The 19520-nt window shown below is 36.6% G+C and overlaps 1 protein-coding gene across 1 annotated transcript in view; it reads left to right on the forward strand.

The window, feature by feature from the left end:
• Sec5 (exocyst complex component secretory 5) overlaps window positions 1–19520 on the forward strand; it is a 444876-nt gene that overhangs the window by 279699 nt on the left and 145657 nt on the right. The window lies entirely within an intron of this gene.

Raw genomic sequence — 19520 nt, forward strand, 5'->3', positions numbered from 1 at the left:
TAGTTAGGTTCCTGTAAGATCTTGTGTAGTGCAAAACCGTGTTATACTGGACTAAGAACCAGTAGAAAGAGGGGGGGTTGCGTTCCAAAAGCTACCAAAAATACACCATTTTTTTTATGACTATCAGAAACTTAAATTTTATTAAAAATAGTAATAACTGAACAAATGTCTTACAAATTGTGATACATATATGCCAGATAATGTACGTTCATTTAATTTTCTTCCTCTTCATCTCTGCTAAGCACGATCAAACAAGAACGTTTTCTCTGTTGCAGAATATCTTCACCTTCTGAACTTTCTTCTGCAGCATCTAGATTTTGTGCATCTTCTGCTCTCTAAAAAAAAATCAATAATCTGGGTTTGTTTGCAATTGCTTGATAGATCTTTGTAAATTTCATTGCATGGAGCTAAGCATTTTTGAAGCTCCCTTTTGAACTTTGTGCTCCTTTCAGTCAAAGGATCTGCAATTAAAAAAATAAGATTCTAATTGCTCGGCTAAGTTTATGCCTTCCCGTATGCATTTTAGTGTAAAATTTGGAACTTCAGAATTTTCATCTGCACTATCATCCTCTGAATTGCTTTGGTTTACCTCCGATGCTATTTCTACCAAATCCACTTTGCCAGCCTCTTTTTCTACCAGTAATTCTTGAACATCTTCAGTAGTCATATCATCAAAACCTTCTCCTCCCAATGACTTAGCAGGTTCTACTGTCACACTGATTCCGTTTTCTGCTGGTTCAACCCTATTTCCTGAACAAACTGACACTCTGGCCATACATTTTTCCAACATGCAGTTAACGTTGATGGTTGGTTTTACTTCTTTAAGCGATAAAGCTATGATTCAGATACAGTCCACAACTGAACAATGTTTCCATGCCACCATTACTTCAATAGATTCGAAATCAGTTTTTTCCAAAATCCATTGTAACAATTTTCAGATGTAGTTTTAAATTTAAATTAAAGAAGTTGTATTTGGTGGTAGGAACATTACTTCAACGTTTAGATGATTTAAATCTTTTGGATCACCTGGAACGTTATCCAATAGTATTAAAACTTTGAAATATAAATTTTTCCACAAGTTCAATAGCACAGAACCTAACACGGGAATTTCCCACAATTTTTTTTTTTCCATAATGACTAGTGAGCCAAAAGCAGAGATTCCCAAAAAAGAATGGAAAGGTTGAAAAATTATATTCAACCTAATAGCAGAGTTTTTCCCACACAAAAGTTCAAAAATACTGTGTTATGCAAGATTTGTCGCAGTTCTCTAATGTATTAGAGTGAAACAGTGTTGTAGGAATACCGTGTTATATGGCGGTTTGACTGTAACAAACATTGTATGCAAGCAGCACATACGGATGCTTTGGAACTCTTCTGTACTAGTTTGAAAGATGACCGAGTGTGCCAGAGAAAAATTGGTTAAAGTTTCAACTTATTTAAAATAGACCAAATAGTCTTCAGCTTTTTATGAACTTATGGTATTAGCATTAACATTAGTGGAGGAATATCATGCAAGAAAGAAAGCTTAAAGAGTATTAGCCAAAAAAAAAAAAATACCTTTTAACGATTTCACTCATCCATTCACTCTAAATGTTTGTCTAGTTCTGTCTTGAATTTATTTATCTGTCTACTTCCAAAACTACAGATGAAAGTTTGTTCCTTCAATCAACCACCCACTGGCTAAACGCAAATTTCCACACATCTATTCTACAACTGTCTTTCCTCAATTTGAATTTTTGCCGCCTCAGCTGTGTAATCTGAGCAAGAAGAAGGATCCAATCAGCATTGAACTTCTAAAACCATTCAAGGCCTTATATAGCTTAATCAGATCACCTCGCAGGTGCCTAGTTGCCACATGCTGCAATTTGCTGAACTTAAGCCTTTTTTCGTAAGAATTCATTCATTCATTCTACTCACTAATTCATTTGCATTAGCATTAGTAGAGGCATACGATGCAAGAAAGCAAACTTATGCAGCATCAGTCAAAAAAAAAAAAAAAGCCCCATTTCACCTCTCCATTCATTCCAAGTGCCTGTCCAGCTCAGCCTTAAATTTATTTAGACTATTAGCTTCCACAAAAGATGGAAGCCTGTTACATCAACTACCCACTGGATAAAGGCAAATTTCTGCACATCTATTCTACAACTATCTTTACTCAATTTGAAACTGCCCCCTCAGGTTCTTAGTCTGAGCAAGAGAAAGAATCCCATCAGCATTTAGCTTGCTCAAACCATTCAAGGCCTTATACACCTCAATCAGATCACCTTGCAGGTGCCTATTCTCCAGGCACTGCAATTTGCAGAACTTAAGTCTTTCTTGGTAAGAGCACCCCCTTTGTTCCCCTCACCAATCTTGTTGCCCTTCTTTGTACTCATTCTAGCAACTTCTACATCCTTCCTAAAATGAGGTTTGCAGACCCCAGACCTGTACACAGTACTATAGGTGTGGCCTGACCATTGCCTTGTATAACCGGTTAATCACCTCCTTCTCCCTGCTAACAAAATTCCTATATATCATTGACAAGATTCCTTGACCTGCCCAGGCAGCCCGTCTGCACTGCTCAGCAAACTTCATATTTCACTACACAATTACCCCCAGGTCTTTTTCACTTTCCACTTCCCTGAGTGTAGTAACACAGAGTTTGTACGTTTCTCTTCGGTTATCGCTACCCACATTCAGTAATTTGCATTTGTCAATGTTAAACGTCAGTTTCCACTTCTCAGCCCATTTCCCCAACTTATTTAGATCCAGTTGGAGTAGCATACTGTATGTCGTTATCAACCCTGCCAACCTTTGTATCATCTGCAAACTTGGACATTAAACCTGATATACCTTCATCAATATCATTGATAAATATACAAAACAGCAATGATCCCAACACCGAACCCTGGGGAACTCCACTAAAAACATTTGTCCATGAAAAGCAGTCTCCATTGATTACTACTCTCTGTTGTCTCCCACTCAACCATCCCTTTATCCATTGTAGCAACTTACCCTTAATGCCATACCTCTCCAATTTGTACAGCAGTCTTCTATGTGTAACAGTATCAAAAGTTTTCCTGAAATCCAAGTATATGATATCAAAATTATTTTTGGCATTCAGTTCCTTTGTGACCATATCATAGTATCCAATCAAATTGGTCAGACAAGACCTCCCCTTAACAAACCCATGCTGTGTCTTAACTATTACTGCAGTCTTGTCTAGATGATCCTGCAATGCTTCTTTAACCAGTGATTCCATTATTTTCCCCAGAACACAAGTTAAACTAACAGGTCTGCAGTTATTTGTGTCACCTTTTGAACTATCTTTGTGAATTGGTGATACATTTGCACACCTCCAGTCCATGGGGACCTCCCCTGAATCCAAGGAAGCTCTCATAATTATGGCTAAGGGTTTGCTTACTTCCTTTGCTGCCTCCTTTAATATAACTGGATAGATTCCATCCACCTCAGGTGCCTTCCTTATGTTTAACTTCAACAATTTCTCCTCCACTTTGCTCTCAGTTATTACAAAATCACTTAGCTCCCTGTTAGCATTTTATAAACTTCTGGCACTCCCCTCATTGAAAGACTCCTCATGTGTGAATGTAGATGCAAAATATTCATTCAGTTTGTCAGCTACCCGAGCATGATCATCAATAGTCAACCCATCTGTGTTAAGTGGTCATATCTGTTTCATCCCTTTCCTTCTAGAGTTTACATAACTCTTTGCTGTTTTTCTTTGCATCCTTTGCCAAAGAATTCTCATCTGCCTTTGCCTGCCTAACCTCCTTTGTGACTTGATTACAGACTAGTTTATACCTGCCATAGGCTTCCGTGTCACCTGGTACTTTATATGTATCCCATACATTCTTCTTCTCTACCACCAGCCTCATTAATTCATCTGACATCCATTTAGGCCTAACCCTGGAACAGTATTTCTTAGTTGGAATGAAAAGCCTGGTAGCCTCCAAAATTAAGTCCCTGATGGCTCATTTAGAATTCAACGTTGGTAACATCATCAGTTGATCCCACTGTACAGAATTAAAAACTGTCTGCGACCAGTGTAGTCACCTTTATGAAAGCAAAAGCCCTTCCCTTTAGCTTTGATGGTAGTTACATCTTTAAGTAATTCCAACATCAGTACATTGTGATCACTGTCACCCAGTGGTTCCTTTATCTACAAATTCTTAATGCATGAATAATCACTGCTGATAATCAGAACAAGAGTAGTACTCCCTCTGGTTGCCTCTCAAACATGTTGCTTTAGAAAAGAGTGGTCCAATAAATCCACAAAAGTCTTGCTAGTGTGAGAGTGACACCGCAAGTCAATATCTGGAAAGTTAAAATCCCCCATTATATAAAACATTCTGATTTACTGGCCGGCTCTATTTCTCTGCACAATTGCTCATTATACTCCTCAGATTCATTAGGCCTATAACACACACCTACTCTCATTTTTCCTTTGCCAGTGCTTATTTCACACCAAACATACTCAACACTGCATTGGATGCAGTCCACCAACATCAATTGGATGCACTTTTTTAGATTTTGTGTTTCTTAACTAACAGCATAACCGCTCCTCCCTTCCTGTCCTGTCTATCCTTCTTGTACACATTGTACTCCCCAAATTCCAATTCTACCCTGCTTATATCTTTGTGACACCATGTCTCTGATATCCCAACAATATCTGCCTTTCATGTCTTGACTAGCGCTGCGAGCTCATCAAATTTATTAAATATTCTCCTAGCATTGGTGTACATGCAAGTATACATGCACCTGTTCCTACTCTTAATTACCCTAACACAGCCTATGTATTTTCTTGTTTCACTATGACTCCCAGCAGTCCTGGAAATCTCCATTATCTTGCTTTCCAGGCTGCTGAAATTCCAGGCAGTGCAAGAATCACTTTTACCTCTGCCTGTGGCCACTTTTAACCTTTTAGTCTGTGATTCCCCCCCCCCAAGCTAACAGTTTTCCGATCCACCTAATGCTGCCTCGATAGCATCAGCAAACACTCTTGCATCCCTTCTATTTAAGTGTATCCTATCCCTGTAGAAGCAGTCTCTCCTGTTAACAAGCACAGACCAGGCTGTAAAAAATTCTACCCCTTGAGCCTTGTGCAATCTCTCCAGGGCCAAATTGATCAACAAGATTCTCATCATATACGCCTTCCTATCATGTCTGTGCAGAATTGCAGACACTTTCACAATCAACCCTAACTCATGACTTTTTTCAACATTGACCTGTACTTGTTCAGTAAATCTGCAGATCTCTTAATGTCATTGGTTTCAACATGTACAATAACATCACCTTTTTGTGCCCTTAAAAGATGATATCTACTCTACAACATCATCAACTTTTGCCCCTGGCAGACATACCCTGGTCCTGTTCAACCTATCCATCTTGCATAGTATATTCCCTTTCTCCCTGACTGACAGTAAGGTCATGAACAATAGCATTAAGGGCAAAGTTCCTTTGGGAGCAGCGCATTCTGCCTTGGAGATTGCCTCTGTTTTGCCTGATGCACAGGAGTGAGCTCTGTTGTTGAGCTGGGCAGCTGAGAGCTTGATGAGCCCCCTCATATTAATTACTTCGAGGGCATTTGCCCTACACCTCAAACTCTCATAGATGCCAATCAGAACCCTGAGCTGGCGCCTAATATCTTGACACTCTAGACACCTAGCACACACAAAGGTATCCTCCTTTGGCTAGATCATGTCCTGTTTTAGAATGGTTGGCAAACATTTCACATTCACACTTCTCACATTTTTTCAGACTGTGATGCATTGGAGAATCGCCCCCCTTCGTTTCTCCCTCAAGTCACAGCACTCTCGCTAGTCTGTGATCTTTTCTTCGCAGCTCTAGTCTGGGTCATGATTTCCATTTAAATACAATTTAATTAACAATGAATTTTAATAAGATTAATATTATTTTTGATTAATTGATAATACTATAATAAGCTAACAGATTCCTAATACAGTGCTTCGTATTATGCTATCTAGTTTTACTTTATACCTTACGCTATCAGTTCGAGATATATAATACGTTACACTATTTCCTATTGACTACAATATGGGTACTTCCAAAAGTCGCTGGTTAAATTCAAAATAAGAAGCTAATGAATGCTACTATACCTATTTAATATCTGTGTATAACACAATGTACTATGTTAATAGTACATTTACAACAGCTAAAAATCCACTGACTCAATTTGCAACCCTTCATTCCACTCACCAATCTTGTCACCCTTCTCTGCATTCTTCCTGAGCCCTTAAATGAGACCTCCTGACCTGTATGGAGTACTTAAGGTGTGGCCTGACCATTGCCTTATACAAGGGGATAATCACCTCCTTGTCCCTGCTAGCAAAATTCCTGTATATCATTAAAAAGATCCCATGGGCTGTTCTGGCAGCCTGTATGCACTACTGAGAAAATTTTATATCTGACTGCATAATTTCCCCCAGGTCTTTTTCATTCTCCATCTCCCTAAGTATAGTAGCACACAGTTGGTACGTTACGCTGGGATTACTGCTACCCATATGCAGTACTTTACATTTGTCAATGTTAAACTTCATTTGCCACCTTTCGTCCATCTGCTCAACTTTTCTAGATCCTGTTGCAGTAGCATTCTGTCATTACTGTCATTAACAACCCTGCCAATCTTCGTATTATCTGTAAACTTGGACATTTGGCCTGATATACCTTCATGGATATAATTGAGAAATACAGAAAACAACAGTGGCCCTAACTGCGAACCCTGGGAACTCCACTAATAACATTAGTCCACGAAGAGCAGTGTCCATTGATTACCTACCGCTCTCTGTCTTGTTCCACTCAACCATCCTTTTATCCATTGTAGCAACTTGCCCTTAATGCCATACTGCTGCAATTTGTGTAGTAGTCTTTCATGTGCAACAGTATTCAAAATCTTTCCTGAAACACTAGTATATGATATCAATTTTTTTTACATAATTTTTTTACATCCAGTAATTTTTTACATCCAGTTCCATTGTGACCACACCATAGTATTCCAATCAAATTGGACAGACAAGACTTACCCTTATGAAATCCATGCTGTGTCGGAACCATAACTGTAGTTTTCCTGCAGTGCTTCTTTAACCAGTGACTCCATTATTTTTCCCGGAACCAACGTTACACTAACAGGTGTGTAATTACTTGTGTCACCTTTTGATTCCCCTTTATAAATTGGGGATACATTTGCACATCTCCAGTCTGTCGGGGCTTTTCCTGAGTCCAAGGATGCTCTCATAATCATGGCTAAGGGTTTTCTTACTTCCTCTGCTGCCTCCTTTAATATAATTGAATATATACCCTCCACCCCAGCAGCCTTTCTTATGTTTAATTTCAACAATTTCTCTTCCACCTTTGCTCTCAGTTATTACAAAGTCATTTAGCTCCCTGTTAGGGTTTGATAAGCTTCTTGCCTGCACTTCCCTACAGAATTCCTCATGTGTGAATGTAGATGCAAAATACTCATTCATTTTGTCAGCTACATGAGCAGAATCATTGACAGTCAAACCATTGATAACAAGTGGACCAATCTGACTCATCCCTTTCCTTTTAGAGTATACATAAGGAAAGAAGCCTGCTGTTTTTCTTTGCATCCTTTGCCAAAGATTTCTCATAATATGCCTTCACTTGCCTAACCTCCTTTGTGACTTCATTACAAACTAGCTTATGTCTAACATAGGCTTCTGTGTCTCCTGATAATTTATATGTATCCCATTAATTTTTCTTCTCTGCCATGAGTCTCATTAGTTCATCTGACATCCATGTTGCCCTAAACCTTGAACAATATTTCTTGGTTGGCATGAAAAGCATAGTGGCTTTCAAGATTATTTCCTGGAATGCTTCCTATTTAGAATTTGCTGTTGGTAACTTCATCAGTTGGTCCAACCGTATAAAATTTAAAAACTGTCCGAGACCATTGTATTCACCTTTATGAAAGGAAAAACCCTTTCCTTTACCCCTGATGTTTCATCTTTGAGTAACGGAACCACTAGCTGGCACTGCAGATAATAATTATTATTATTATCATTATTATCAGCCATACGGTGCAAGGAAGCCCGAGGCTTATGCTGCACCAGCCAAAAAAAATTCCCGAGTTACCCTGAGAGAGAGAGAGAGAGAGAGAGAGAGGGGGGGGGAGGGAGGGAGGGAGGGAGGGAGGGAGGGAGGAAGGAGTCATCAAGGAAAGAGAAGAATGGTGATATCCAGCTCAGGACCCTGGGTGTGCAAAGCCCACAGTCACCAGATGTGAGCCCCTGGGGGTGTGGAACCACTAGCCGGCACTGCAGATAATGGAACCACTAGCTGGCACATCAGTGTCACCTAGTGGTTCCGTTATTTGCAGATTCTTAATGCATAAATAATCACTGCTGATCAGGAGTATTACTCCCTCCTGTTGCCTCTTGAACATGCTGCTGTAGAAAACAATCAATAAATAAATCCAAAAAGATCTTGCTTGTTTGCGAGTGACCAACCCACAAGTTTCAGAGTCAATATCTGTGAAGTTGAAATTCTCCCCATTATAAGACAGTCTGATTTACTGGCCCACTCTGTTTTTCTGTACAGGTGTTTGTTGTATCCATCAGAGACATTAAACCTATAACACACTCCTACCCTAATTTTTGCTTTCCAAGTGCTTATATGTGCAAAAATTTGCCTTTAGCCGCCGAGTAGTTGATTGGTGGAACAGGCTTCCATCTTTTGTTTTGGAAGTTAATAGCCTAAATAAATTTAAGGCCAAGCTGGACAGGCATTTGGAACGAATGGAGGGATGAAATGGGAGGGGTTTTTTTTGGCTGATGCTGCATAAGCTTGCTTTCTTACATCATATGCCTCTGCTAATGCTAATGTCATACTAAACTGACTTGCACTGTCCACCAAAGTCAACTGTGGTTGCACTTACTTGGATTTTGTGTTTCTTAACCAACAGCATAACTCCTCCTTCCTTCTTATTCTATTTTTTCTGTACACTTTGTACTCCTCAAATTCCAATTCTGCACTTCTTATATCTGTGTGACATCACATCTCTGGTATCCCAACAATATCTGCCTTTGATGTCTTGATCAGCACCTCAAATTCATCAAATTTATTTACTGTACTCCTAGAATTGGTGTACATGCAAGGTTACATGCACCTCTTCGTTCTCTTAGTTACCCTAACACAGCACATGTATTTATTTGTTCCATGATGACTCCCAGTAATTCTTGAAATCCCCAGGACTTTGCTTTCCAGGCTGTTGCTCATTCCAATAGAAGCAGTGTGAGAATCGCTTTCACTTCTGCTAATCTATTAGTCTGTGAATCTTTCCAAGCTAGCAATTTTCCAACCCACCTAACAATGCCTTGATAGCATCAGCAAAAATTCTTGCACCCTCTCTATTTGAGATGTATCCCATCCCTGTAGAAGCAATTTTTCCTGTTAACAAACACAGACCATGCTGAGAAAAATTCTACCCCATGAGCCTTGCACAATCTGTACAGGGCTGAATTGATTGCAAGGCTCTCATCATATACTCCCTCATATCATGACTGGGCAGAAGTGCAAACACTTTCTAATTTAACCCTAACTTGCGACTTTTTTTTTTTTTTTTTTTTTTCAACATTGACCTGTACTTGGTTGTAATGTAAGTCTGCAGATCTTCTGCTTGGTTGTAAATAGGGCTCACAATACTGGTATTTCGGTATTTTTTATTTATGAAACCAGAATACCAGTATTCCAAAAAAAGAAAAACAGCAAACGTTTTTTGCAAAAAATTTTGATGACAATTAGGTAATGAAGTATGGAAAAAACAAGTAATTACTTGAATTCATGTTTTAAATCAAACTTTTATTACTATAATAAATATTCAAACCAAAAATTATTAAACATACAGTTATTTTAAAAACAAAAAAAAATATACATATTGAAACTGCAAATTTGGTTATGTTAAGCATCCCCACTACCTGTCCAAATAAAGTGAGCTCTTAAGAAACAAGCAATCAATAGTGTTATCATTTAAACTGGATCTAATTTTGGTACATATTTAATTAGCAGCTGAAAACGTCCTTTTGGATTCTGTGCTGGTTGGTGCTATTGTACTGAGATAGTTGTAGACGAGTTGCAATATACCCTCCCCCCCCTTATTCCCTCATCTTCAAAAAATCTTATTTCCTTTTTATCAAAAATAAAAAAAAAATTCATTTTTGACTTTTTATGGCACTATATCCATATTAACGAAAGAAAGGGACTGATGTTTCAGCTTGGTGTGGAAACCAAATCTAAGTTGTTGGGGGGGGGGGGGTATTTATTTATTTATTTATTAATTTTTATTTCTCTGAACCTTAGTATTGCAATCAGTGGCCATTGTTATGATTTTCCTACAGCAACTCCGCTATCTGACTGTGTTAAAAATGAGAATTTCCAGGAGTTGAGGGATATTCCCAATAACTAACACACACACACACAAGAGTATATATATTATATAATATCATATATATAATATATGTGAGCTGTCAGTTTCTCAAGAGCAATGACAAATATAAAACAAAAGTCATTTATCATACAAAACTACTTACAAGTATATACCTAATTGGTATTCATTTACATCTGATCTATTCATTTTTCTTATTTAATCTGTTAATACATGCTATCATTTCCATAAAATTTCTCTCAATTAACAATATCAACTCTCTCTACAGCTGCAAACACTAAACTAATTCAATCTTAATCACTTCCTCATATTTCTCTTAATCAGCAATATCAATTCTCTTCAAAACAGGAATCCATAAGTCGCTAACTTAATACTAATAATTCCATGTAATCTCTCTTAATTTAGCAATATCAATTTTCTTTACAACTTCAACCAATAAACCAACTCAATACTAAACATTTCCTTATTTCTTGTAATTTCTTCAACCTTACTTACTTACTCTAAAATAATCTAGCACGTTATCTAAGTACCATTTCTAATACAACACAGTAGAGGTCTGCATGAGCCTACATTTTTTTATTTTTACCCAGCCCGGCCCAAAGTCTAGACATCCAGGCCCGGCCCAAGCCTGAATTTGTTTTTCAAATTCATCCCTCCCCAACCGATTTTTATCCCACCCTGATTGAAACTCTATATATAAATAAAATCGCTAGCGTTACTTTGAAGTTTCATAATAATAATAATAATAATAATAAAAATAAACTTTCAGATTCAAAATTCAATATTAATAATTATATAACAATAATAATTATCAATATTAATTATATAAAAAAGAAAATTTAATAAATTTTAATTTTACTGTATTCAATATAATTCCAAAACGAATAAATAAAATCGCTAGCGTTACTTTGAAGTTTCATAATAATAATAATAATAATAATAATAAAAATAAACTTTCAGATTCAAAATTCAATATTAATAATTATATAACAATAATAATTATCAATATTAATTATATAAAAAAGAAAATTTAATAAATTTTAATTTTACTGTATTCAATATAATTCCAAAACGAATATCGGTATCCACCTCTACTTAAATTAAAAAATTAGAACTGACTGTCATTGGCAACTGTCATTGTAAATGATGTGTAGGCATTCCCCTTACTTGTATTTCTAAATTATTACTCAGTATTGGATATAGCAAAGAAGCGGTTAGAAAGTGTTACAAACGAATATTCTTAGAATTGAAAGTAGGTCAACCCAAAATCTCGGATGTAGTAGAACTAGGGATTAACGGTATCAAGCTTTTAATAAATACTGTGTACTGTACACATAAAACTAAAAAGGAACCAATTGCCGGGCTGCCATAATGCCTCATGTCATACTCTTGAGTAACTAAATTGCAACTTAATGCTGACTTAAGGGTAAAGGCCACTTTACTGAGCAGAAATACAGACTTGGTCATTTTCACGAAAGAGTACAAATTCGGTGAATTTTGGAGACTTGGTGAAGTGCGCCTTATTGGTCAATTAAAGGTGTTAACAGATAACTAATACACATTATTTCTAAAAAACCTTAAAGAATTTAAATACATAACAAAATATTTAAAAAATATATATGTAGGAAATAGCCCAAAAAAGTTGAAATGTTTGGGAATAACAATTCATTATGATTATTTGTACCCGAACTGAGCCCGAACATCATGTTACTCGGCTCAGGCCCATGCAGACTTCTACAACACAGTTCAGAGGACTTACCTTCCTTCTCTTTCACGGTGGGATTCCTTCCACAGAGTGCGGCGATGTCTCTCTCTCTCCTTAGTTGAACTCTGCATCTGTGCTGTATAGCTCTTCCATTACTGTCTTATTTTGGGACATTTCTTTGTTAATACTGAAGGAAATTACCACAGCAGTGTGGTAATTTTTTAGTAGTAGAAGCCAGGGCACTATCTGACTGGCTTGTTGTTCAACTTCTGGATTAACTTCTAGCACGGGAATGTGCCCGGCAGAAATCTTCACTGTATAGCTGGATACTCCCAGAACTGGACCCGAACCGAACCCAGAACTACCACTGTAAGTCTGCAACCCCCTCCGAACAACAATCACAAACCCCACTTTTGGCACAAGCACCTTATTTATTTCCTTCTCATTTATTTATTTATTTATTCAGTTGATTGCAAGTTACAATTGCCCCTTGTACTACTTTATGCAAGCTTATGTGCAAACCCCAGAGGGGTTTTCACCCATTTATGTATCTCTCCATATCTAATTTAAACCTGACCCAATCACGGTGTTATTCTTTAAACTCACTCTCCTTTCTTTGGTGGGGAAAAACAGCATATTTTTCCCACACAACAAAATGCTTTTGGTCTTTTACCTCTCGATCACCTGTTCACAATACCTTTGAACTGCTCCATACCCACACCCTTTCCCAAAATGCACTAAGTGTTACATCCTCAAGTAGCGGTATAATAGAGTGATTAAACTAATGTTCAGAAGCTTTTAATTTTAACCCTTCTGCACCTATCATACCTTGGCACCTCTGTAGCCAGGTGGGCAGGAACAGCAGTGCGTAGCACCACTTCTTGTTTAGACCTGGGTTCTTGCCCGTGACCACCAAATACGGAGGATGCATAAAGGTCAGGGAGCGACCACTGCATATCCCTGGAGCAATATGGCCTTAGTTGCTAATGCTCCTAAAAACCAAATAACAACAACCTACCATACCATTGTTCACTTTATTCCTTAATTGTCCTACCAGGCCTACTTCCACTAATAGAAATATTTGCGTAATGATGTTTTTGTTATTCCTTAAGTGCTTTACTTCCCCACACACACACACACACACACACACACACACACACACACACACACACACACACACACACACACACACACACACACACACACACACACACTATACTTACTAAGCAAAATATATTTGTAAGATTTTATGTCGTACAGTTTCATGACGTTTTCAAGTTTCCGTTGCATTTGTATTGCATATAATAATCCCTCTGTTACAAATTCTGTGATATTAATGATTTATTGTTGTCGATTTTATAACCTTTATGTGAATAAATCATAAACAATTATTTTTTAAATTAATACTAAAAAATCGGTATGTTTGTATCAACACTTGGATTTCAAATCCTAAATAAAATGACCACGATCCCACTATACAGTATCCTGGAATCTCGGTATTGTAAGCCCTAGTTGTAAAGTAAGTCTGCTGGTCTCCTACTCTTAATATTATTGGTGCAAACCTGTACAACAATATCACACTTTGTGCCCTGAAAGGATGATATCTGCTCTACAACATCATCAACTTTTGTCCTTGAAATTCACAGTTTACTACTGTGAATGAACTGAGAAGCAACAAGAGTTTTCATGTTGAACTTTAATTTTCAAGAAATACATACGGAATAAAGCTATTCTAGTGTACAGAAATAAGTAGAATATATGAAGAAGAACAAAAGAAAATGTAACTCAATATTGATTAGATGGCAGAATTTTCAGTCCAGCTTAGAAGACACAAAATTAAAAAGAAATTAAAATTAAAAATTAGAAGACACAAAATTCCATTTCAGAAGAACAATACCCATGGAAATATTTATAGAAACAGCATTGCATTGCACAAATTCATGAAAAAATTATTCTTTAAATAATACATAGTCCATATATGCTGATTTTTGTGAGTGGTTGGCATACTAATAAAGTGGAATAATTTATATATTTTTAAGATTTTTAGGATTAATTGATTTACCAACAATAAAAAGCAGCAATATGCAAGTTCCAATTACATTGTTGCCAGCAGCTGCCATGATTTTTTGCATTTTTTGTATCCTGGTGCAGTAAGCTTTTCTTTTTTTGCCATCGCTTTTGTATGTAGCATCTTATATAATTTAAACCTATTTTGTCCATGTTGCGGAGTTCTTCTTTAGTCAGTTTTTCTCATTTCGTAAATGACTTTAAATCTGAAAATTTTTGAAAAGCAGATTAGTTAGTGGATAACTGCACTATGGTAATAATCAATACCTGAATATTATGGCATTTTTTATTAATGTCTGGTCACTTGCTATAAAACATTTTGCACCATCATTCTTTTGATGGAAAAGCAAGGCCTTTTCTTTGATGCTGCACTTATGGATCTGCTGAATGCAGTTCCTTGTTGTCTTTCTTGTATAAGCCACAGCCATAATGCTTTGGCATTAAACTATCTCTAGTTTTTGTTTCTGGTGGAATGAGAACTTAACAACCATTATGAAACAAACCGATCCTTCTAGTTTTTTTATGATTTCTTTTCTGCTCTTTTACAGTTGTTTCACCTACCTAATCACAAGCAGTTTTTTAGAGGTGCCTTCAGTGAGTCTTTTCAATGCATCCAACTTCATTTTCATATAAACAACTCTTTCTTTTCCTACATTTCATAAATTTAATTAAATTAGATACTGCAATTACAATAACAAATAATTTTACACAGCTGTACTTTAGGAAAGGATATAACTCAACAGGCAGGCATGGTATATACTTCAGCCACAAGCAAACTGGACCATTGCCTACAGCACACTGCTATGTGCCATGGGAATCAGACAGCATACTTTAAAGAGAGAAGGGAAGGGGATGTGTCAGTTAGGCAGAAGTCAGTTAAGAGGGCTTCTACTATAGTATACTTAATTTTTTCGGCTGATTACTGCCTTTGATTATGGGTTATTTAGTTCCCCACCACAGCTCCTTATAATTTTTGTCCAATGAGATGTTCTTGTGTTTGTTCCAATGTTCTGTGATTGAAATTCCCAAAAAAAAAAAAGGGTACTATCTGGGAGAATATAATGGTTTTGGTTCCACACTTTTTTTAGTTTCTTGGTTCTTGGCTTGGTAAGTACATTGCAGTTGGGATTGGTTGTAATAACATAAGGCCACAACTTCTCATCCCAGAATTTAGGAATTACTGACATGCTATATTCTTTCCTTTTGGCTTTTTTGTTCTCCAAGACTTTGTGATTCCTGTCAAGATGGGGGGCAGGTTCCAGGTGGATGAATTGCTTTTATATTAAATAATTTTTTATTCTGTTTTATGGTATCATATTTTACTCTACAGATTTTTAGATTTATCTTTCTGGAAACTGTTGCAGATGAAGATGAATCTAAATTAAAAGCTCTTCAGGTGTTAATTTCTAAAAGTTTGAAGGTATTACAAATGCAGCTTTCATTTGCTCAAGTTCGACCTTTGTGGAAGCAGTATAATAAGCCATCAGCATCGTTGCATGCATTTGGGTCTGTACAGGACATTAGAAGGCTTTATGATTAAACTTGTATCATTTGCTCCTATGCTTTCATAACTGTGAGACAGCCAACCAGCCTGATGACAACTTCAAACGTCTATCCTTAGGGTGTCTCATGTTGCCTTCATTTGACATTAACAAATCATACATATCTTTTAACCTGTCTGTGAAAGGCTTATTACAGACAATGTCAGAATGTATGTATTTCATACAATCTCCTGGGATTGCTGCAGTTCCATTGTTATTAACTGTTTATAATTTCCATGCTTCTTGCAAGGCTTACTGCAAATCACTATATGCCTCCTATATTAGAAAAAGAGAAAAGCACCTTCCTAGAGTACTGTATTCACCAGTCCATTCTTAATCTTTATTAATCTGCCCATTAATGTATGCTGTTTCTGTTATGGCTTTAAGTTCTGCATTGTTCAAGTCTCCGTCTTTGCTCCATGGAATACACTGTAAAGTTTTAACCCAACTCTGTTTTCTCTTAGCTGCTATTATAACTATAACATAGTGTTCACCATGCAAATTATTTTTCATGAACACAGACGTTGCACTGGAATGTTCACATTAGTATTACTAATTGCTGATGTTTCATATAAAACAAAACAGATATTTTGTTTTATACAGGCCACACCTAGAGTAATGTGTACAGATCTCGAGGCCTCATTTTAGGAAGGATGTAGAGTTGCTAGAACAAGTACAAAGAAAGGCAACAAGATTGGTGAGGGGAACCAAGGGGTGCTCTTACCAAGAAAGGCTTAAGTTCTGCAAATTGCAGCGCATGGAGGTGATCTGATTGAGGTGTATAAGGCCTTGAATGGGTTGAGGTTGAGCAAGCTGAATGCTGATGGTATTTTTCCTCTTGCTCAGATTAAGAACCTGAGGGGGCACAGATTCAAATTGAGGAAAGACAGTTGTGGAACAGATGTGTGGAAATTTGCCTTTAGCCAGCAGGTAGTTGATTGGTGGAACAGGCTTCCATCCTTTGTTGTGGAAGTTAATAGCCTAAATAAATTTAAGGCCAAGCTGGACAGGCATTTGGAACGAATGGAGGTGAGAAATGGGAGGTTTTTTTTTTTTTTTTTTTTTTTTTTGGCTGATGCTGCATAAGTTTGCTTTCTTGCATTGTATGCCTGTACTAATGCTAATGTTTCATTTTACACTTAGAAAACAAGAAAAATATGTCCAAATAAATTCTTATTGTAGTATCTAATAAACTAGATAGTGAAATTTTTGTTAGATCTGTAATTTATGCTTGGGCATGAATTGTAGATACTGCACTGTACTATTTAAATCTTGATTTTAGTGAAACATTGTTCCTTTTGCATTTCATCTGAGAAGGAGTAAAGATGCATACCATTAGTTTAATTAACCTTTTAAAGCCTTGTAAACTTTAGTTATGTCAACATGCAGATGCCTTTTAAACTTCAGTTAGGTTACCATGCAGATGCCTTGTTTCCAGAGACTGCATTTTACAGAATTCCAGTTTTTCTTGGTAAGAATACCTTTTTTTTTTTTTTGCACACAACTACTATGATATTGTTGCTCTTTTCTATACCAATGACAGCCTATTGGCATTGCTTACAGATTTTCATGTTGTATTGGATTACTGATACACAAATGTGGTACTGTGCAAGCTTATACAGCATCAGCAAAAAAAAAAAACAAAAACCAACAGTTTGTCTAATACTTTGTATAGTTCTTCCTTGAATTTATTCATATTATCCACAACATCAGATGGAAGTTTGTTCCAACAATCAGTTATCTGCTGGCTGAAGACAAATTTCTACACATCTATCCTGCAACTATTCTTCTTCAATTTGAATTTATGCCATGTCCTTTGTGTATTCTAATGATATTAAGATATTACTAATTAAGATACAGTAAACCCTCAATTTAACGGACTAATAGGGAAGAAGGGGTGTCCATTAATGCCGAGAGTCCATTAAATCAAATGTAACCTGGGGGTGGGCATTTTTTATTGTTCTTAATATAAAAAAGAGCTATCCACACTGTATTTTAAAGAAAAATTCTGCAATTTGGCCTCTGATTTACAGATATCAGAAACAATTTGTTTTTTTACGCCGTAAATTTCACAAACACGTGCTACTGAGATGCCTTGTTCTAATTTCTCAATTAGCTCTAATTTCTGTGCCACATTTTAGTTCACATGCTTTCTTTTAACTCCTCTATCACTTGATGCCATTTTAAATTGTAAGGATTGCAAAATTATTTAATAAATAAAGTCACAATTCAGAAATCACAGAAACACTCTGTATACAACCTGACTGCACGATAGCTTGAGGCAGACTGACATTAGGTATCTGTTCATTTGAAAGTTTTTGTCCTCAGAACATCTTGCTAATATGTTCTGTTGTAGTAACAAACAAGAACTCTTGAGGTATGTGTATCTATATTACCCTTGCTACCCCCAACTAGCAGTTCCCTGAACCTTTAAGGTATCCTCAATAATACTGGCTAAGTACCTTGTTTAAATGTATCCCTTCACTACTAAATAGATTTCTACTACCTACAAATGCGGGCCAAGCTGATAAATATTTCCCCCCAAAAGCCGTGCAGTGTCTTTAAAGTCTTCAGTTAATCCGCAATGCTTTCAGCATATAATCCCTCCTATCATGTCTGGGTAGAATTGCAGACACGTAGACATTGTGACCTAACTCACGGCATTTCTTCAATATGGTCCAATATTTGTCTAACAAATTGTCAGATCGTATGTGCTTAATATCATTAGTTCCCACATGAATAATAATATTCTCTTTACCCCAATGCATATGGGCCTAGGCTCTGGAGGCATGTATGGGATGAAGTTGTTAATATATATGTTGTATTCTCTTTAACCCCTTAAAATCTGACAGTATGTTGGCAACATCATTAATTGTTGCTCCCAGCAGACATACCTTGGTTCTAGTCCACCTATCCTTATTACAAAAAATATTTTCTGTTTCCCTGACAATGGAATCTTCTAACAGAACTAAGTCCTTTTGAACCAGAGTAGTTTGCACTTGGTTATTGTGTTCTGGGGCCTGAATTGGGAGTGCATCACTTGGTAGGTTACTAGAATCTTGAGTCTCTGACAAGCTCCCAGTTACATTATTCTTGAGGGTAAGCACCCCCATTTTTTTCAGTGACTCAAATTATTTTAGCAATGCACCAGATTTTTACTTAAGATCAGTACATTCTGTACAGTGGTGACAAAGAAAAGAATCGTCAGGTAAGCTGTGATTATCCACTAGGTCAACCTTGGAATATATTCCACAGGTTCTGCAAAGGATAAAATCATGACTCACTTGGAAATCATCATCAGCTATTTCCATATGAGTTATGATGCCCTCTGTGAAGTGTTCAAGTAACACTTCATCATCTTGTAACAACCATCGTAAAATTTAATAAATATCAATGAAAGTAACTTTCAAAAATTATATTTATAATATAAAAATCAAACTATTACAGGGAAAAAAAAAACTTATATCAAAATAAACTTTACAATATGCTAAATAAATTATTTAAAAGCAATATTCAAACCTCTGTAATCCTGCTCTACTCCACTAATCCCCTCTAATCTCTAATTCTCTGTAATCACTATGAAGAGCACCACCAAGATACGTCTGCTCGCCATGAATGCCAACAGTTGAATGGGACTGTTCAGTTTATCATATTTATCATCCCATGCTTTTTTCTTCTCTGTCACTAAGCACATCAGTTCATCTGAAATTCTGAACAGTCTAAATCTTGAACAGTATCCCTTACTTGGTATAAAACACTTAGTGGCCTCTATGATGACCTCTCTGAA

Source organism: Mastigoproctus giganteus, chromosome 9 (assembly GCF_048544385.1).
Source record: "Mastigoproctus giganteus isolate SK-2022 chromosome 9, ASM4854438v1, whole genome shotgun sequence".
Taxonomy (NCBI): domain Eukaryota; kingdom Metazoa; phylum Arthropoda; class Arachnida; order Uropygi; family Thelyphonidae; genus Mastigoproctus; species Mastigoproctus giganteus.